The sequence below is a fragment of the Lissotriton vulgaris genome, chromosome 1_1 (assembly GCF_964263255.1).
Source record: "Lissotriton vulgaris chromosome 1_1, aLisVul1.2, whole genome shotgun sequence".
Taxonomy (NCBI): domain Eukaryota; kingdom Metazoa; phylum Chordata; class Amphibia; order Caudata; family Salamandridae; genus Lissotriton; species Lissotriton vulgaris.
In genome coordinates, this window is record NC_141685.1 from 1,975,250,472 (window position 1) to 1,975,273,552 (window position 23,081).

Here is a 23,081-nt window from a genome sequence, read left to right on the forward strand (position 1 = left end):
AAAATCATTTCCGACCGAATCGGATTCGGGGAGTCCGACCGACTGATTACGATGTTTCCTAACACTGTTCGTTCGGACTCCCATTGACTTCAATGGGAGCCTGCTTTCCAACCAACAACACAGGCTCCCATCGAAAAAAGGGGTGGTCGCGGGAAACCTTGCACCCTCTGGAGGGCACCTCTTGGTGCATGCCACACCATGCATGGCTGGAGAGAGGGGACCCATGGGTACTCCCATGCATGGGCCCTAACCAGAGGTCTCTGGATGAATGGGGGCCTGCTACGGGTCCCCAAAGTCGTATTCCGACAGCTGAGAAAGTTCTAGAAAGTACCTTTGAAAGTGCAGTTTGTATTAAAAACTAATGTGGCCTAATTAGGCATGTGCTAAATTGAAGAAATCTTTTAATTTCTCTTAACTTTTCACACTTTCCATAGGTGCTGCACTATACATTACAAATTTGACATGTGAAATATTTAAAAGTTTGTCTATGCATAGTGTTTTCAGACCCTCCAGGATTTCGCGATTTCGTGATTTGCGGCAAAATCGGCACTTCTGTAAAAATGCCGCGATTTTTACAATAGTGCCTGCAAAATCGGCACTTTTGTAAAAAATAGCGGCATTTTTACAAAAGTGCCCGCGAAAATGAAGCAATGAAGGGAAAAGCTGGAAAAAACAGTGCACATGTGGCGTTCCTGGAAAGATCAGAATGCATACATTATGCATTAAACACATCTTTTTTATTTGATGAGTAGTAGAAATAAACTGAAGCAAAATTCTCTGTTAATCAAGAAGTAAGGACCAGGAATAAGCGCACAGAGCCCTTTCGCATCATACTCCTGTCTGCCAAGTGATCTCTTCTACTCCCTAATGGCTCCTTCACCACAATAGGCGATGGGTTTCTTGTGACCACGCCTGCCAGTGTTTTGAAAGTTCTGTTTTTTATTTCCATTACAAGAGGGGCGAGGACGTTTACAAAATCCGAGTTTCGATTTGACTACTTTTTCGTTTTTCAGATTAATTGTTAGGGCAGAATATTTCTGGGTAATTATTTAGGGCTTGTTTGTTAGAAATAAAGATGAATTTATTTTTCTAATGTATTTTAAGAGGGGCTTTTTCTTGGTTTTCCAGATTACGAAGGTTAGAGGAGTGTTGTGCACAGAACACGATAAAAGGGGAGCAAGGACTGTTCTGGTGGCTGACGGGAGGGCGTGCACACGCGTGCTACTTGAAAATAGAAACCAGTGAAGTTACTGATCAGGGTCTATACTGTATTACAGAAAAACAAGATAAACCCAAGGGACCTGGAGTAAGCACTATTACAGAACAGAAGCGGTCCCTACGGAGGTGAGAATAACAACAAGTATCAGACAATCCAATTAAATCAAAACAATATTTTTTAATAATTAGTGATCCATTAATAAATAAAAGTGCAAAAAAAGTACTGTAGTGGGATGTGAGTTTTGAAAGGTGGGATCATCACAAAAAGTTTAATGTAAGCCTGAGTAACTGTCACTCAAAAGAGTGATGTCTCTCAATAAATAAAACAAACACATGAAGTGGGCCCCCACTGTAGTCTGGAATGGTTCTCGAGAGGCTGAGATATAAACGGCGCAGAATATTGCTAAATACTGGAAGGGTTATAAGTAAAAGTATGCTGTCAGGATAAAATCCAAAATCCTGGGACAATGTCAGGCGTACTGGGGCTGGGGCTACCACACTGGCCAATCTGAAACATCTCTGTATTGATAACCTATACAGATGAGAACCGGATCTCGAATGTACTCAACTGTAGCCTGCAAATTTACAATTTAGAGACCGGGTGGGAAGGAGGTGGGCCCAGAAGAGTAAATCACTCCTTAAATATACCAAATTATTAGCAGATTTGTTTACTTGCTTTCACTAAAGTGTCTAGACAATGCCCTGATCAGTGACCGCATACTGTGGAAGATGGTCAATGTATTAGCAGTGATTCGCTATTACAAAAGATGAAAATGGATGATTATGAGTAAAATAAAGTGCCGCAAAAATGCCGCTAAATTTCCTTATTTGTGCCGCTAAATTTGCATTTTTGTGCCACTAAATTTACTAATCCATGCCGCCATATCCTGGGGGGGTCTGTGTTTTGTACTAAAAGGCACAGGTTTGTGCTGGGGAAGAAGGCTGCAGTGTCATATCTTAGAAGATATCGCTCTGAACTGCTTTCTCCCTCCAATGCAATGCAGCATACCAACTTTTGTTGTTGTAGTGCACTGACTCATTTTTTCTAGTAAATCTACCTCATAGTGTGTTAAAAAGTTACATTTCTTTCCTACAGCCCTCATCACGGTTGAAGAGTGCATTTATGAACCCTGCGCAGGGGTGGGTTGTATTCCACTACTGTGTCTTACTATTTCCTTAATGCCTTAAGCGTAAAAATTAAGAGAATGGAATATTTTACGTGGGTGTGGAAGGATTTGAATGATGAGTTGCCATATAGATCCTGCACGAGAAGACAACCCACTCTCCTCCAAACCCACAGCATAATAACCACAGTGAAACATGTTGGATAGTCTTAAATGGGTATAGGCAGGTAGTATATGTTTGAGAGTCTGAGGTTGCATAACAACCCTTCAGAGAAGGTCAGCAGGGACCTCACTGGGCCTTCATACTCACTGTGCTGTTATTAGGTCAGGTATTGCAGTGACATTAGGCGTTAGTTGCATAGAACATTCTGGAGTTTTCAATGATACAGTAGAAGAGGTAGGTTTTGGGTAATCAAGAGCATATCCGTTTTAGTTGGAACACCCAATATTAGTGTTCAAGGGTTTAAAAGCTAGAATGCCATTACCTGCTTGAAGAGTAAACATGTCTAATTTCCCTCTAACTGTTTTGCCCATGAAAGCAAACCAGAAAGGACTTCATTTTAAGTTCTGAATCTGGATCTAGGGGTAGGCCAAGGGAAGTGGGGCTGTATGATGACTGTAACCTTTATCAGGTTAATTAAGTAAAGCAGGAGTTTCTTTCAAAACAAGATTTTACTTGGCCACTGTTTCAGATGAACAAGGAGGGTAGCCAGAAAATCTTTTTTTTATCTAAGTATATATTTTGAATATTGAAACAGAAAGTCACCATATAGGTTCATGTGAAAGGAAAGAGCAATGCATATTTGCTGGTGTCATCCATAAGGGAAAACTATTCTGATTTCGACCAGTTGATTATCAGGTGAGAATGGGACCAAATACTTTGGCTTTTGAAAAATTTAGTTAAAATGGTAGCTGTAAGAAATTGGCTATTTGTTGAGAGAGGTGGAAGTGTGGAAGTCCATTTAGTCACAAACCACAATCCTTGTTTTAGTGTCTTGCAAGTAAACAATGACGGAACCCTATTGGCCCCACATGAACTTGGTAGAGCTATGGTGTAATGAATAAAGTGTATTGCAGTGAAGGCTGCTTTAGAATTTTGCTTTAGAATTGTTATACACAGACAAATAAACACGTGTTTGACTAAGCTCTATGTGTGGCTTAGTCATTGGCGGGTGTCCCAGCTGGGAAGACACTACAAATGGCGACAAGATAGTGGATAAGTAACCCGAAGATTGGATGTGCTCCTTCAGAGAGTTCACTGGGGTCCAAGCAAACTGCTCATGCATGCCACATTTGCTGTTGTTGAAGTACGGAATCAACGTTTAATGCATGTGGAGTCAAAGTGCAGTTCAAACCACTATGAAGCAGTTCAAAATGAAAGCATTTGCAGAGAATCTACATAACGATGGTCAAGATCCTGTTGGTCAGGCCATACATAAAGGTACCCCACTACTGTGAAACCTAGAGCTATACATAGTTTGGAGTTATAACGCTGTGATAACAAGTGCTGCCAAAAAGAGATCAATCTGGGGTCAAATAGTACAAAGCGAACAGCAAGCGTAAGATAACACTGCAATTACAAGTGCTTCTACGTAGAGCTCAACTAGGTATCAAGACAAATACAAAGAGACAGAGAAGTACAAGAGAACACTGTGGTTGTAAGGAGACAATCACATACTATCAATGTACTTACCAGAACCTTGAAATAGGAAGAGCTTCACAACCTCAGAGGCGGGCGAAGAGACCCAAGAAGAAGCAAGGGAGTTGTGCTTACAGAGCTATCCAATACCTATATGTGCACACCATCAAAGCTGCTGGGCGGTGGCTCAGAACAATTCCAAAGGTCTCTGAGAAAGAGAAAGGACTTCAATGGAGACCTAGCAAGATGTCACCATTTCACAGACTGTCCAAAATGACAAGGAGGCCAGCATAACAAAGGGCTAATGGATAGCAGACCGTGTCAGAGAGAACGTAACCCTCGACATCAGCCACTCCCGCAAATGGTTACAATGTTGTTGCTATTTAAATCCACCATCATCGTTCAATATAGCTAAAAATCTAAATATTGGAGACCGATGGACTTCATGGATAGAGACACTTGAAGATTTCATTGATGCACTTGAAGAGACTGTGAACTAAAAGATTATCAAATCCCTCAAAAATCTCGCTGGTGATGGCATAAAGGAAGTCATAACCAAAATGCTGCAAACTGACAAAGCAATCGTCTGTAATACCTGGTGAGACCTAAAAAGGCTCTCACCTCTGTCTGGGTCTTGGGGGACTCCAAAGCCAGAAACAATCTTCGCCTGTAGGGGCGCAACCAGGCCGCTCCCCACCTGGTGTCCCAAATACACCACAGATCCCTGCCCTATCCGGCACTTGCTGGCCTTGATATTGAGGCCTGCCCTTTGCAGAGCCTTCAACACTTCACAGAGGTGTTGCAAGTGATCCTCCCACGTGGAGCTGAACACAGCAATGTCATTCAGGTATGCAGCGCTGAATTCCTCCAGCCCGCTCAGTACCTTGTTGACCAGTCACTGGAATGTGGCAGGGGCGTTCTTTAACCCAAAAGGCATGACTTGGAACTGGAAGTGCCCCTCTGGCGTTGAGAATGCAGACCTCTCTTTAGCCCCCTCAGTTAAGGCAATCTGCCAGTACCCAGAAGTTAAATCAAACGTACTAAGGAACTGAGCAGCTCCCAACCGATCCACAAGCTCATCAGCTCTGGGGGTAGGGTGTGCTTCAGTCTTGGTGACCACATTGAGCCCACGGTAGTCCACACAAAACCGGAGTTCTGGAGTGGCACTGGGCGCAGCAGCTTTTGGTGCTTAGACCACTGGGCTAGCCCAGGGGCTGCTGAAAGGCTCCATTACCCATAGCGCCAACATCTTGGAAACATCTTTCTTGATGCTGGCCCTGACCTTGTCAGCTACCCTGTAAAATTACTGTTTCACAGGCAGACTATCTCCAGTGTCCACAACATGGACGCACCAATTGGTGACACCTGGGGTCAGGGAGAACAGAAACTGACCTAACACCTGGCAACAGTCCCTCTGCTGTTCTGGGTGGGCGAGAGGACCACACCATCCACTGACCCGTCTTGCTCCTTGGCTGCCAAGAGGTCAGGAAGAGGGTCACTTTCCTCTTCCATTAGAGCATCTGTATGCAGGAGCATTGTCACTTCAGACCTCTCAAAGTGGGGTTTGAGGTTTGAGGCAGTTCACATGCAAGACTCTCAGGGGCTGCCTGGGAGTCTTCAAGTCAACCAGGTAGGTTACTTCGCTCTTGGGCTCCACCTCCTCCTATGGCAAAGTCCACTTGTCTTGGAGTGCACAAGACTCCACTGTTGCCATCACCCACACTTTCTGCCCAGGTTGAAATTCGACAAGAGTTGTATTCTGGTCATACCATCTTTTCATTTCTTCCTGGCTAGCTGCTAGTTTCTCCTGAGCGAGCTTCCTGAAGCATTGTGTCTGGTTGCAGACTGCCAGCACATAGCTGAACACATCCTGGGGGGTTTTCCCACAGGATTTCTCCCACCCCTCCTTCACCAGTGTGAGAGGACCTCTAACAGGGTGGCCATACATGAGTTCAAAGGGACTGAACCCTAAGGACTTCTAAGGCACCTCCCTGTAGGAAAACTACAGGCATGGTAGAAAGATGTCTCACTTCCCTCTCATGGGCTCCGCGAGGCCCATAATCATACCTTTGAGGGTGCGGTTGAACCTTAAACCAACCCATTTCCTTGAGGGTGGTAAGGTGAACTTATAAGTTACCCTTACACTCCTCCCACAGAGACTTCCTGTACATAGAGATGAAGTTGTACCCCGGTCAGAGACCACCTCTCTGGGGAACCCCACACGGGAAAAGATCCCCATCAATACACGACCCAGCACTGGGGCTGTGATTGTCCTGAGAGAGAAAGCTTCCGGGTACCGGGTGGCATGGTCCACAAAGACCAGGATGACCCTGTTGCCTAAGGCTGTCTTGGGGTCAAGGGGCCCCACAATGTCGATGCCCACACGAACGGGGTGCTCACCACAGGAAAGGATTGGAAGGGTGCCTTGCACTTCCCTCCGCTCTTGTCACTGACCTGACATGTTTGACAAGATCTACAAAAGGTACCGACGTGCTTCTTCATCTGGGGCCAAAAGAAGTGGGTGGCAAGCCTTTGGAAGGTCTTGTCTTGCCCCAGATGTCCAAGAGGAAGGTCATGAGCCAGACCCATTAGGAAGTTCCTGAAGCGCTCGGGTACCACCAGCACACGGGCTGCACCTGGCTCAGTGAACTTATGCTCACTATACTTTGCTTTGCTTAGTGCCAGGACACCCAAGGGTATTCGCGCACTCTATAAGTGTAAATAACATAACATAACATATGCAACAACTCATCCTCCCAGTAAATTAGATTATCCTTGGACTCTCCACCTGCTGCCTGGTCTGCAGCCTATTGCCGCACACCAATGAGGGAAGGGCACTCCTTCCGGGCCTTGCAGAATTCCTCCCTGGAAGGGCGACCTTCTTGCTGCCAATGGGTCAGCTCAGGTAGGTCCCCTAGTTCGGCCACTTGCTACCCGGTAGGCTCCAGGGCATCCCCCTCAGGTTCTGCTCCTCCCTGGGCCGTGGGAACAGCTGTGGTGGGTTTCCCGTGGCCCCTGCCTCTTCCTCTCCTGGCAGGTCCCTAGGAGACTGTTTCAGGCTTCAGTTCTGCTGAATCAGCCTTACTGGCTCCCATAGCCCGCGTGGTTATGCAGATCCATGCAGGCAAACCCAACATCTCCAGATGAGTCTAGTGTTCCACATCCTTCCATGGGGAACTCTCCAGGTCATTACCTAGCAGACAGTCTAAAGACAAGGCTTCACTTACAACAACTTCCAAGAGGCCAGAGACCACCCTCCACTCGAAGGGAACACGCGCCACTTTGCAGAGGCGCACTGAGCTGTCAGCTGCCACTACTGGGCAGAGTACATTGGGAATGACCTGCTCTTCAGACACCCACTGATACCTCACGGATGTCACGCTGTCTCCTGTGTCTCTCAAAGCCTCTACCTCCCTCCCATTGATGGTCACCTTCTGCCCGTATTTCTTAGTGTTAAGGGGCAGAGAGGTATCCTGGACCATCTCTTGGTCTCCTGGAGAGACAAGGGTCATGACTGCTAATCCCTCCTCCCCATTGGAAATCAAATCCCCTCCCAAAGCTACACTTGCTAACCCTGGGGCTGGAGCACCAGTGGGTGCTGGGGATTTCTTAGGGCACCTATTGATAACATATCCCACCTCATTGCAGTGATAGCAGGTAGGGGGACCTCTGTTATCCCTTCTGACCCTAGAGGCCATGGCTGTTAGGGCTTGGGGGGTTGGGACTCCTTTCCCTGGGAATTATTTTGGGGCCCTTGAGAGAACTCCTTTTGGTTACCCTTGTCCCCCCCACTCTTCTGCTGGGGACCCTGCCCACCTTTGGCTGTGGTACCCACAATTCCTCTGTGGACCCTGGTACTGGTCCAGCGGTCCGCCTCCTTAGCAAGCTCAATGGGGTCTGTCAGCTTGCTATCTAAAAGATGCTGGTGCAGCTCTGGAACGCAAAGACTACTCAAGTGGTCCCAACCAATTAAATGCGACAACCCCTTATAATCAGTTACTTTGCTGCCCTTCATACAACCTTCCAGTGCACGCAAGTACAAATTTACACACTCCATCCAAGTCTCAGACTCTCTCTTCTTAGAGTTCCTAAACTGCAGTCTGTACTACTCTGGAGTAAGTCCATACCTGAGACATAGGGCCTCCTTCATATTGGGGTAGGTCATGGTACCTGCTAACATCTAAGGGCTCTAGAGCACTCCTCCCAGAAGCCTCAAAATGTTTCCACAGGCCTGCCCCCAATGCTGTTTCAGGCACACCATTCATTCTCAATGCAATTTCATAAGAAGTAAACCAGGCATAAATATCCTCACTCCTATTATAATTCTGTACCAAATCCTTGGGAATATAAACTTTACCCCCTGGCACTGGCTGTGCGCTGCCACCATTTGAACTGGAGTCCACCTGCTTGTCCTTGATATCCAGTTCCCTCATGCTCAACTCATGAGCCAAAAGCAATTTCTTTTCCTCCAGGGCACGGGCATTTTTGTTCTCCTCCACCGCCCTATCTACTTCCAATTGCTTCATTTTCATACTCATGACTTCCAAGTCATATTCTCTTACTCTGTGATTCTCTTACAACTCTTCTGGGGTAGGACCCCGGCTGCAGTGGTGACTGCCAGCCCTTGAGACTGGATTGCCCACTGGCAAGTCATGGGGTTGAAACCTCTCCCTTCCATTGACATCATTTCCTTCTTGGGCCTCCCACCAGGCCTTCAAGATTCTCTGCAACTCATCCTTCCTGTAGGTGCTCTTTATGGGGCACTCAAACTTGTGGCAGCATTGCTGAAGCTCTGCAACTTTGTAGGAATACAAATCCTCAATGACAAACTCCAATTCTGCTTTATCCATACTGGGTGCCTTTCCTTTCACAGCCATGATGCTTTTAAGAGTTACTCAAAAATAGAACCAGCAACAAAAGCTCAACCGTAGTATGCTATTGCGTAGTGGTCTGCACTCACTAGTGATGTACACCAGTCACTGTGGGTCTAGTACAAATACAAGTTCAAGATCCCACCGCTGACCAACAATGTTAGAAATGGGGGTCTCTAGTTGGCAGAGGTAGGTACCACTGTCCAAATAGGGGCCCTTGCTTCTAGTCAGGGTAAGAAGGATGCACTTTTAGATAACCCTTGCTCACCCCTTGGTAGCTTGGCACGAGCAGTCAGGCCTATCAAAGGCAAGGTGCTAAGTATTTGTACCAACACTCAAAGGAACACAGTGAAAACACCACAAACTGACTCCACAACAGTTTAGAAAAATAAAGGTATTTAATCTAAACTACACAAGACCACAACGACAAAATCCAACATACACAGAATATAGTTTCAAATGAGTTCTTAAGGTTGCAATAAAATAATCCACAGTTGCGTCATGTTTTAGCCAACAGTACCTTTAGATGGGACAAAAGATCCAAGTGAAAGCTGTAGGGGTGAAAAGCAAGTGATGCGTCACTCCTTAGACCCTAGGGAGGCAATGCGACAACCCCGCTGGATGCAGCGGGTGTGTTGCAGTGACTCCGGTCTGTATGGGGAAGGATGCGATACCTTGCGTGGATTCCGGTGCACAGGTTTCGGTGGAAGCGGCTCGCAAAAGGTACGATACGAGATCTTCGGGGTGGCGACGATCTCCAGTGCAGCGATGATGCACGGCTCAGCGGCGATCTTCTCCTCTCGCGGCCCCTCGATGCAATGCCTCTGAGACGACTCTCGCAGCGACGTGATGCAGTCCACAAGCAAGCGTTGCGACGATCTCACCCAGTGACGACAGGTTCTGCGACGATACTTGCAGCTATGGTAATCTTCCCGCACCGGACTGGTGCGTCCCACAAACGAAGGATGCGATGACTCTGGCAGCGGCAACAGGCACTGCGACGATCTAGACATCCGCGGCGATGAGAATTTTTATCGCGCTGACGGGGATGCGCTCCACAAGCTTGCGATGCGTTAAAATTTGCAAAAAGTCTTTAAAATCTTGGTTTCCAGCTTCCCAACACAGGTACAACTTCCAGAGGCAGCACAACTGGCCCAAGCACTCTAGGAAGGACAGAACTCTCTCAGCAGAGTTCAGGGAAGCTGGGGGCAAAGTCCCTTTGTTCCTGAGACTTCTTAACAGTGAACCAGCTCTTCTTCAGGCCCTTGGAGATTCCTTCAAGCAAGGGGACACAGCACAAAGCAAAGTCCTTCCCCTCTCCTAGGCAGCAAATCAACTGCAGGTCTGTCCAGCAAAGCAACAGCAGGACAGTCTTCCTTCTTCAGTCTTCCAGCTTTCTCCTTGGCAGGGGTTCCTTCTTGAATCCAGGATGATCTAATTTTCTGTAGTCTGTGGTCCTGTCCTTATACCCCTAAAATGTTCCCTTTGTGTAGGAGGTCTCTCAGCCCGGTCTGAACCAGTTCTGGGTGTTCCTTGGGCACTTTGTTTTCCTGACCTTTCCTTTCCTTTCCTTTGAGAGAGAGGGGCAGGGTCGTCAGCCACCAAGCAGGAAGTGGAGCCAGCATTGTGGAAGGCAGGCACAGCCCCCTATTCAGGCCCAGGTGCGACCCCCTCCCACCACTCTAGATGCAGATGGAGCTATTCAGCCCAGGGATGGCCCACTCAGCCTCTGGGAGCCAACCAGCCCCTGTCACTCACAAACCAGACAGTCAATTCATTAACAGGCCAAGGCACACAGAAAGGTCTGACAAGAGAATAGCAACTTTCTAAAAGTGCTGTTCTCAAACACAGGATTTAAAAACCACGTTTCCTAAAAGATGTGTTATTAAATTCTGAGTTAGCGATACTAGACTTTTATGTCCTATCTTGCTCCTAGGATAAGATATGCAGATGACACTGTAGCCAGCATTCCCCATGATAGCCGATGAGCAAGATAGCCTTACAATAGTGAAAAACTAAATTGGCGGTAATTCACTACCAGAGCATGTCACCTGCACTAGTACATGCTCTACCTTTCACATACACTGCACCCTGCCCAGGGGGGTACCTTTGGCCTTCCAAAGGGGTGACCAATGTGTACAGGAAGGGAAGGGTTAGGCCAGGTCAGTGGGGACACTGACCAGGAGGACATTGCAGTTTACAGACTGCACACAGGCACTGCGGTGGCAGGCCTGGGACACCATTTTAGGGCTACTCATGTGGGTGGCACAATCAGTGCTGCAGGCCCACTAGTAGTATTTGTATCACCAGTCCTGGCACACTCAGTGCACTTTACTAGGGACTTCTTGGTGATACAAGCATGCCAATCATGGACAACCAATTACAATAACAATTAACACAGGGAGCGCTTGCACTTTGACACTGATCAGCAGTGGCAAAGTGCCCAAAGCATCTAAACCAGCAAAAACGAAATCCAGCACTGCGTCAAAAATACAGGAGGCAGAGGCAAAAAGACAGGGGAAACCACGCCAAAGATGCCAGGTCTAACAGGGACTATGACTACAAGAGTACAATTATAACATTTTACGCCATCCAGGAGAGGACCAGAACCCTGCTGATTACTTTTCTAGAGTACTCATTCAAGGCCATGGCATTCCATCCAAATCAGCTAATGCTTATATCAACTTCATCGCAAAATCAAACAAACCAGCTGCCATTTCATTAGCCCAGATTATCACTGTCACGAGTCACAATACTGAAATGATACAGTTGAAAAACATAATTACATGTCAGTAGTAAAATCAGCACACTCTGCCTCCCACCAGTGAGGGTGAAAATGAAAAGTATAGAACAACGAGCTCTCCAAGACTGAGTCTGGTTTCCATATCTCGATGAGGGATTTGAAAAGTAAGTAAAGACCTGTGATCTATGCACCTGCCTACCTACAAAAGTTAATCAATACACTCTAAACATGTCAGAACTCCCAAAACAGGCGTGGAAGAGAATAGACATTTACTGTTTTGGTCCACTTGACAACGGACAACACCTGATAGTGATTGTGGTAGAATATTCACAATTTCACTTAATTGTGGAACTCTCATCCACCAATCAAGAACGAGTCATTGAGAGACTTAATGACATCAGTGCGACATGGAGTGTTCCAGCCATACTAAAAACTAACAATGGGCTATTTTATCCTCCAGGACACGCTAAAATATGCGTTCGAATTCGTTTGACAGTAAAGTTACAGAATTCAAAAAAACTTTTGTTTGATCTGTTATTTATGGAGACACACTGCGGACAATCAGGGAGGATAAGGCAAAGAACATTCTTTGATCCCCAGGAGGGAGGGTACTAATTTCAGAGATAAACGCCCTGAAGCGATTTCACAGCCCTGATGAAGTTGCAGGATTAATTCCACAATGCAATGAAACACGTTTTGCCTAAGAACACAATAAGAAAATAAAGAACAAGTGAAACGTTTTTTTTAATTCTGTAACATTACTGTCAAACAAATTTGAATGCATATTTTAGCATGTGCTGGAGGATAAAATTGCCTATTTGTTGAATCAGGTCACGTATTGGGGAGAAGGGGGTTCTCTCTACCCCCAAAAAACCAAATCACTCCTGAGGGATACTTAAATAATATCACACGGGTCTAGGATGCACCATATCCCTTCATAATGTCACCCAAATCATAACTAAAATCGGACAATGGCCGATAGTCAGTTTAATAGTCAGAAATTCAAAGACTTCTTAGAGAATTAGTATATAGCATCAAAAGAGCACCACTCTGGGGCCGCAGGCCAACAAACTGGTTGAGAGATTTATGAACATGCTAAAGAAAGTGGTGCAGCGTGCTGCAGTTTAAAAGCTCAATTTACAATCTGTGTTAATCTCTACATTGGAAGTTTGCCATACAGCTCTTCACTCAACATTGATGTTTGGGAGAGCAGTAACAAACCAAAATAGCCTACTGTGTCGTATAGTTCCCACTAATCCGTAGGACCTGGGTGTTTTTTGGACACCATAAACTTTGGGTAAGGTGCCTAGATTGGATTAAGGGCACCACCCCAGGAAATATTGGCCTAGAGACAAGCTAGCTCACAGTGCCACCATAAGCCCCACTAACATTACCAGGGAGAGAATACTTTCTGGCAACCACTGACATGACAACCCTGACCCTCAGGGATCTTGAAAAGAGATCAGAACCTTTCTCTCAGTCAGTTATGCTTACTTGTTCCCAGAGAAATATACAGAGATTACACTGTGGGACGTTTTCAATAAATGTATTGAACCATCATTATTCTTGTATAGAATACATGTGCTGCGATAATGAGTAGACAGAAGCAGATGAAAGTGATTAGTAAATAGTAGATGTAGTTCTACCATGGTGCCATAACAGTTTATATATGCAGCCATATAAACAAGGTAGTAATCAGGCATACTCCTACTATGCAAATCCTACTCGGCGTGTACCTACAGTGTGCACCCGTCTTTTCTGTTTTCACCTTGCGGGGAGCAGAACCACATTCCCCAGCTTTCCTCACAGCTTTCTCCCTGGGGACACCGCCACCAGCAAGCCAAGAGGTGCACATAAGCAGTTTGGGGCATGCAGCGCGGAAGCCCATCTTTGCCTTTTTCACCATGCAGAGGAGGAGGACCACATTCCCCAACCTTCCTTGTTGCTTCCACACCGCTGACAGCGCCACCAGCACACCAGGGGGTGCACATAAGCAATTTGGGGCCCGCTGCATGAGAAGCATGCAGATGAGTCCAGGCAAAACCCGGGACAAGGGTGGGCCTGTCCACGTCCATCAGAGCCCAGAGGAGGCTTATCTGGGCCCCCTGCGATCTGGATCCTAGACGCCTTTGATTTGTTGGGTGAGCTTGCCTCTTCCCCTGGAAACTCGGGTGGGTTTTTGTGCCGCACCCCCTGCCCTGGTACTGTTGCTGGCCTACCTTCGACCCAGGCAGGATTGTAGGCCCCAGAGCCAACCCCCAAATTCACCTGCATCTATAAATGAGGAGGACGTTTTTTAAAACACTCTACGCACTGCTTCTTTCCCAGCGGTGCTATAGACCAGGGAGAAGCAGGGCTGGCCACTCCCTTGATTCAACTCACCTGTATAGAGACTATGCGCTTCAAGCTACCAGTAGGTGATCAACTCTTCACTTTTGATCCTAGACAAGACTGTCAACATCCTTTTTTTATTGTTAGTGGTCATAAGAGAAATCGAGACTGGTGAAAACGTATTTTTTATGTGTTCACTATTGCTCTTACTCTTGCTAATCTAATTTGAAGTGAGGTTATTGACTAAATTGCTGATTGAACTTTCGTCTTTAGCTTCAGTTGATTTGAGGACTTTCTATGTTCGAGAGGGCTTGCCTTTCTAAGCTCAATACCAGGCCACACACTAGCTTAGACACAAAAGATATACTGATGTTGCCATAATCTCCACCCTCAGCTCTAAACCCAAGTATTAGAATACTGATAGCTAGCAATTTTATTGTACTACCCCAAGAAAATGGGAAAGAGGCAGGACGTAGAGGCCGTTGCGGGAAGGAACAAAGTAGCAAAGACTAATAAATCAGTCAAATCAGAAGCAGACAATTGCACCTTAGCTGCAATTCATGATCTACTTGAGGAGGTAGAAACAATATTAGCCATTGGGTAGGAGCTAACAAATAATGGCACAAAATAAATCTCCTCCTATTACAGTAAACAGCATAAGTCCAACCAAGTAAAATCTCCTACTTCCAGTATTACTGTTCATCAAAATCACAGTGAGACAGTCTCACAAAACATAATCTCTGCAACAGCAAATTTGCTGAGTAACTCTGCTCAAATTAACTCCCCTACACCGGGTATATCATCATCTAGTCAAGCCAGGCACACAAATAATGAGCTCATAACAGTATATTGCTCTTACAGATACACACTGTTAGCAACCTTGAAAGAACAAGATCACCTAGGACCAACAAAACTGGCTTAATGTAATAAATTGTTGCCAAACAGTAGTAGAGAAATAGGGATCTGGACCGATAGCATAGATACTTCTGAAGTTATGGTAGAACTTTGCCAAAAATGTAATTCAATTCAAGATGAGGTCTTGGCCCTCAAAAAGATAATTGGGGATCTAACATCGCAAATGAACACTACTGCGAATGAGTCTGGCATCGCACAAAGTAACAACAAATATCCTACTGGAAAAAGAAATCGCACCCAGAATGAGAGCCCCCAGGCTAGGCACCCACCTAGTCAACTTCTCCCTCTTTCTCTAAATGCATGTGTAAGTTACAACAACCACTTGGACACCACAAGACATCACTTACCGATGCTAAGCAACCAAAAACACTATATGAACTCATGGCCCAGAATACCCCCTTCCATTAGACATGAGGGATCCTAAGCAATGTCCCCAGGCACCTAAATCCCAAATAGGCCAAATCCCATAAAACATGAAGGATCATGTCAAAATTCTAGTATAGGCCAAGAGGGCATAGGCATTCAATAGCCTCTAAAATCCCATACCGCACCTCAATAATTAAATCAGGCCAAGACGAACACTTACAATTTCTTTATGACAAATGTTCTTAGACTAAAGGGGTTTTTATAGAGAATGAGCATTCATTAAAAAACAAAGTGATACATTAGATCAGATCTAGGCGCCAATGTCTTTCTGTTGTAAGATCCGACAAAAAAAAGTTGAACGTCTCCATCAAGAATCAGGGAACATGGATGACATAAAGTTAACCTTTTATTCCAAATTTATTGCAGAAAATGTGATAGTCTTGCATCTGTGAACTCACTCAATTTTTGAATCTAGAATTCGTTTTAGACAGAACAAAACCTCCGCAGACAAGTGTAATAATGTCCTGCATGCTACATGCTAGAGTACTAACAACATAGACTTAGTAGATTGACTGACCGAACGAACGGGGCATAGCAAATTTAGCTACTAATAGTGCATCTATCCACACAGACCCTGTGTCCCCCCTTTAACACCTGGGCGCCTGGTTAAGAATGATGCTTACCCCCATGACACACATCTACATGAAATTTAGGTATTCAACACTCATTCGACTGACAGTACTTTCTGTGGAACTATACCTGAACGTGCCTCAAACACATCTGCCAATCTATTTCCAGAAAATCTGAAGATGATATCCTGGAACATAGCTGGGCTCAACCAAAATCTTTTAGAGCCAGACTGGAAGGAATAATCGGCAACCTTGACCTTTGTCTCTTTCAGGAGACGTGGCTAAGAGAGCCACCACATAAATTAGGTTACAGGACATTCAGTATAGAGACCCTACCCTCAAAAAAGAGAGACCATCGGGTGGGTTGACGATATAGATAAAAATTAATTTAAAGGTCACTATAGAAATCTTGAATGCTGCCTCCCCAGATATGTTAGGATTCAAATTTAAATCTTCAAATATGACACAGATATATCTTTTTAACATGTATATAAGAATCGAAATAATCATTTTTCATCCATCTGTTTGAAGAAGTTCTTGAATCTAATGAACCTAATAGAGTTGTTCTGATGGGGGGTGATTTTAATTGTTGTTACGAACCACTGGCAGGAATTGAATCTATTTTTGAGGAGGAAGAATTAGCCAGGGGGATTCCCCTCATTCCCACAATCAACAAGGTGTTGTGTTCCATCTCAGCAATGCAATTAGTCATCTTACCATGGAAAGAGACCTAATGGCATGTAATGTCCAATTCCCCTCAGATATTGAATGTTCAAATAGCTCTGCTAGGGGAACATCTAAATCAAGAATAGATTATGTGATGATAACTATAGCACATTGGGCTTATATACAGGATTTTAAGGTAGATAATTGAGGAGAGAGTGATCTCTTTCCACTATGTCCATCCCTGTTTTGGAAGTTGACCGCCACTCATTCAATTCATCGAATTGACTCGGGAAACAGTACACGCAACTGTCAGTAAGTAATAACCGGAGATCAGTTAAATGGCCCATCATAGGGGACCAAGTTGAGCCCCTTACAAACATCTATAATGCCTTCTGTGAAGCTCCAATCCCTAAAGCTGATTTAGGACGAGAGTCTATACTCATTACACAAATTCATTGTCGCCTGGCAGAGAACATAAAAGCTAAATTAACCGAACCGCAGGCAGGAGACTGTAAATCAAGATCTAAGACGCAGTCACCCAATTCTTGGTTTGATAAAGATTTTCCTCAGCCAAACAATGACTCTTACAGGCCCTTAAGGCTAAAAAAATAACCCAAATTAGACCTGAAAGTCAAGAATATAGAAAAGCACAGCAGACAGCATTAAGGAACTGGGAAGACACCAGCTGGGGTGACCTTATTACAGCTGCCAAACTCAGGGACCAGTCCACGTTCTGGAGAATAATATCCCATGGTAGTAAATTGGGCAAAGCGGTTACAGACCATTTCCTGGACCCCTGTCCTTGGCAGAGAAACGTCACCGATTTATATGCTATCCTTAGTGAGTCTGGCCTAGACCCTACTGCATTTACTAAGGGGTCCCCATTGTCAACACAAAATGGACCACTCCAGTTTTGTATCGAAAAACTGCATTAGCTATAGCCACGATTAAAGTGAGCAAAGGCCCAAACAAGATACCAGGGGGCTTTCTGAAACATGCCCAAGAAGTGTGGGTGCCATATGTGAACCTATAAGAGAGTCAATATCCTGAGCAACAATCAGATAGTTCAAGCAAAAAATTAATCCACGCAGGAGTCTTTATTCAAAATTTTTCTTCATTATACTTTATTCCGCATCTTGTTTGTATCAGTCTAAGCTTCAGTCTTCATCAACAACAGATAGCCACAGATTAAGCCAACATGTGTTTCGTCTCATTGGTATACCCAAAGACTTCATCAGGGCACCAGCAGTGATATATTTAGGAATGATAGGAGTAATAACTTCGGTCATTAACAGCCTAGACGCATTAGAGATTTTCCTCGGAGAATGCTCCGTACCAATCCAATGGCGTGTTGCCAACACGCCATGGATTTGTACGGACCACTCTCCTTAGACTGATACAAACAAGTTGTTACTCCGTAGAGCTATGACGAAATGAATAGAGTGTATTGCAGTGAAGGCTTATTTAGAATGTTGAGTTCAAAATTACAAGCAGAAAAATAAAAACTTGATTACTGAGCTCCTTGTGTGGCATAGTCATTGGTGGGTTATTCTCCTGGGAAGACGCTGCACTTAACTTTCTGTTAGCTTGGCACAAAAGAATTTAGAGGCCAGTTTTAAAATATGTATGCAGCACACAAACAGTAATAAGGTGAAAACACAACACACAAAAAAATCACAATCTAGAAAAATAGAGTAAATTTCAATAAATAAAAATACCAGAACAACAAAAATCCCATCAGTAGAACCAGACATATAGTTTTTTCATTGGAAATAGCACCTAAAAGACAAAGTGACATGTGGGGTCATCTGTTTGCCCTAGACTGGGGTAAAGTCACAAGTTCAGGCCAACAGATGTGAAGTGGGGGGTCAGATAGAGGGACCAGGTCAGCCCTGCTGAAGAGCTACTTTCTCAAGTCCAGCATAAAAAGATCCATTCACGTTAAAGAAGGCCGCAAGGCAGAGCCGATCGAGCATTGCGGTCATTTGCTGTAGCATGAAGATCCAGTTCTTGCTAGAGCTTTGTGTTGGCGCTCATCAAGAGCGGTCTTGCGTAGCACGAACTGCAGGCCTTGTGTTTGTCAGTTGGCACAAATGATCATTGTCAGTGGGGATGATCATTATTGGTGCAAAGAGCAGGTCTGTAATAAGGTAACCCAGTGATAATCAATGGGACATAACGGCCTTACATCAATGGCAATTGACTTTAGAAGATGTTTCACTGGCAGGACATGTAAAACCTAAGGTCACATTTCCTACTCTTTAAATATAATGCACCCTGCCCTACAAGTCCTTAGAGCCTACTATATAAGCATTAAAAATTAATGTTTAGACTGGTTTATTTTGTTAGGTCAAAATGGCAGTTTAAAACTTTACTGCAGGTTGCAGTGGCAGGCCTGAGACATGTTTTAAAGTATTACTTCCGTGCCTGGTACAATGAGTGCTACAGGCTCACTATTAACATTTATTGACAGGCCCTGGTTTTACTTAGTACTATTTTACTAGTGACTTACAAGTAAATTAAGCATTCCAATTAGATATAGACCAATTTTGCCAGGTTTGAAGGAGAGAGCACAGCCACTTTAGCACTGGCTAGCATTGATAAAGTGCACAGAGTCATCAAGCCAACAAATACAAATTCAGCAAACAAGAGAGGTGAAAGCAAAATGTCTGGGAGAGATACCACACCAAGCGTGTCAAGACTAACAGCAGCAGGACCATATATGGCATTACAATATCACCTATATTCAGGGAGATTATATTGGTAGCAGAATCCCCCCACACTAAATTGCAAATGATACTTTTTCATGGGGATACATACACATTAGTTTCTACATTAATAAAGAGTAGGCCTATATATGTCATGACCCTTTATTCATTTATGTGTTGTTTTTTAACAACTTGCTTCTTGCCTTCAAGCAATTAGTCAGACAATTGCCAATTCGTTTATTTAAAATTGTATTCCTAAATTATTGAGCAATACTACAGATGAAAATAAAAGCATTTTGTCTATTCCTGTAGTGCTTATAAATAATTCTCATGCAAAACACCTTTATTTCACTGTCTTTAATTGGAGTACTGGGCAATGTTATTTAGAGGAAATCTTCACTTTTTACATTTCTTAGTTCATTCCATTGTCTTCATCTTTTTAGAGATATCTACTGTACTTACAAAGTCCAGCATGTGAAATTTTTTAAGCATTTCACCTATTCTTTTCTTGTTTGTTCTCCTCTGGACACATTTTAAGAAATTCAATATGCATAAAAAAGAATAAACATCTATTTTAATATATTGTCTAACAATAGCTTAAAAACAATTATATATGTACGAGTGAGTTATATATCCCAATTTAGTAATTTAGTAATATCTGCTAGTTCCTAAATACACTTTATACATTCAAGTGTGACTAATAATTTTTTGACAAATGAACACATTTATCATTGTGTCACATGAGCTATTGGATTGCTGTTCTTTGGATTGCGTATTATTCTATTGGTGTCGCTGACCTGGCACTACGAAACATACATATTTGAATAAATATTCATTATGGCCGATCTGACAAAACTGTTTGTTTAGTACTTGTCTTCAAATTTTGATCGTGAACACTCTATAGTCACGTGATCACTTAAAATGTAATTAAGTTTTGATACCTGTTTATCCACAGGCCAAAAATAATCTGTGCATGCCATTGCTGTTTTATTTTGGGCTGCAAACCTCCTTTGCATTATATCTGTATATAAGCTTTTCTTAAGTCCTGTACTACGGTTTCAATTTCTTATAAACCATATATTATAACTTATTAATAATTAAATTACATATTTATACAGTTAAGTTGCTCCCAGTTATCTAAAGGCTCCCCAATATTACCATGTCTTGTGCTGCTGGTCTTAAAGTGCATCTGGTCATTATGCTCTCTCCTGATGCTTTGGACGCAAGGGACTAGCTTGGCATGTTAGTTAAGGGTGGATCTAAAAGCGGTTATTCTGCTACAGTAGCACAGGTAAGAGCGGTGAGGCGGTTGGGTGGGGGTGGGGTAGGTTGAGGGTCGGGTAAGTCAACATAAAAATATGACTTGCCAATGCGGGGCGCACAAGGTAAGTGGTTTTATTTGTTTTTTTAATTACATTTTACTTCTCCCATCATATGTCGACTTACCCGACCCCCAGCCAGCCTTGCACATGCCTGCCTCACCGCTCTTACCTGTGACAGCCGCCACTGTTCTGCTATTTTGAAAAATCCAATTATGAAGTGCACAGGGTTTGGATCAAGGGTGGTTTGTGATTTTGAGAATACAACCCTGTATCTGAGAAAATCACAAATGTAGAAGGCTCTGCTGGAAGAAAGAAGGATCCTAACTCTCACTGAAGAAAATAATTCAGGGGGATACTGCCTTATCGCCTTATCGCTGCTTTAGCGGCACTATTTGCCGCTAAAGAGGCGATATTTCTATTGCCCTTTCAGCAAGCTGACGCTAACAGCTGCTAGCGACAGTTTTATAGCCAGAGCGACGGTTTTGGTGCCGCTTTGCATGTCAGCGATATATATCGCTAGTGACATGCAAAGTAGGCGTTCCCAACTTAAAGCGACTGAAAACAGTTGCAAACACAGCTTCCCCCTACTAGCAAAGCCTGCGAAGCAATAAAAAAAGTGCACTAACTGCGAATATCCCTAGAATCTAACACCTGCTAAAAACCTGACTTAACAATTCTAGTAAATGGGGGGGGGGGTGGATTGTAAGGTAAAGTCCTCACCTGCCTATTAGCAAGCTTTTTATTAGCGTGTAGAATTTATCGCTGGTATTCTCGTTCTATTGCTGGGTTTCACCGCTATCGCTGGATTATTTTCTATCGCCTTGGAGATAAGCCTTGATAATAACGCATTATCTCCACGATGAAATCCAGCGATAGCTGGCGATTAAAAAAAAAACTGCGCTAAGCGCACTTTGCGATAATTATCGCATTTCTTGGTAATATCCCATCAATCTCTTCTGCTTCTTTCTGATAAAGAAGCTTCAGGACGTCTGGCTCCAGTTGGCACACAGGGACTGGAGCTTGTCTCCAGGGCCAGTGGCAACAGCCTTCCGATGCCTGGTGCAGGACAGTAAAGAATGGACTTCCTGGAGGAGAGGGTTTCACTGGAACGTTGCGCACTCATCCTCCCGAGTTTTCCTTTGCAAGGAGACAGTCTGACTCCTTCAGTACACAGAGGTATTGGCCATGAAGCCAAACGCCTGATCAGATCAGGTTTGGTACATAAATGTTTAGGAACAAAACTTGTGTGATTTTCTTCTGTACAATTATGCAATATGTCCCCAAAAATATGTGTCATTTAGCAAAATGCAACTCTGGCACCTGGCATAAATAATTGTGTTAGATTCAGACTGCCCCATGTGTATTTTAATCTTCACTTCCTTTTTGTTTAGGTATCCCTTTTCCCATGTCCCAGAAGGGATAGAGGCAGGCAGTGCCCATGTCTCTGCGACTTCTGTGGTCGACAATGCTGTGAGGGGTTAAAGCCTCACCACATGGTGACAGAGCTCGTTTATTTCATGCAGTGGCTCCTCCCCTTCATGCTTTCAGCAGGTGGCCAGCATAGAAAGGGCGACAGTCTAGGAGAGTGCAAGCTTTGGTGAGGGAGAGTTCAGCAGAGCATGCACAGCCACAGAGGGGTTTCACTAACCAAGCGCAGGTGATGCACTGCAGGGTTAATAATAGATCGAGAGAAGACATGCTTGCCCTGCTTGCATTGAAGTGGGGAGGGCTAGGAAAGAGATGTTGTTTAAAATTCTTTTAATTTTGTATTTATTAATTTTTCATGAGGCATTACATCACTGCTAAGTTTACAGTTTTTTATACAAATATGTATGCATGTAAAATATACAAACATTGTATTACTTATATGCAAGTGAGCACAATATATAAACATATATTATTTACATTGGAGCAAAGCTGTAACATGTTAGTGCCACCTGCATAATTAAATGTATTTTATTTGCATCTCAGTGCCTACGTTCGCAGTCATTGTTTCAAAAGGAAGGGTCTGTGCATACTTTGGGAGTGTCTGTGTGTGGTCCAAAGAGTAGTAGGGCATGTTGTCAGCCAGGGAGGTCACTTTTCCTTCTCAGTGACAACCACTGCTGTGTTGCCTTCCTTGCTTCCAAGAACAAATACCAATCTTTTTGTAAATTAGTCAGCCTCCCATGTCTCAGCTCACTCTCTACAACTGAAAACAATTGGTAGAAGTAAAGTAAAGAAGTCTTGCCAGTGCCCAGCCTCCTCCATTCTGTTCCAGCCAGCCCACAAATTATAATCACATCTATAAGCATCTGCTACATTTCTACCACAGTTTCTGCTCAAATGTCTACTTTCATGGCTTTCTTCACAATTTCATCTTCTCCATGCCATTAACCCTGCAACTAAGCCTACTACTGTACTCAGCCTAGACTCAGGTGCGAGTTGGATAAAAGCAGATCCCTTGGATTTTCTGACATGCCATTAGTCACCCAAAAAAGGGTGGGGCAGATTTACAAGCCCCTTGCGCCTCATTTACACCGCTGTTGAGTCACTTTTGTGACGCAGCA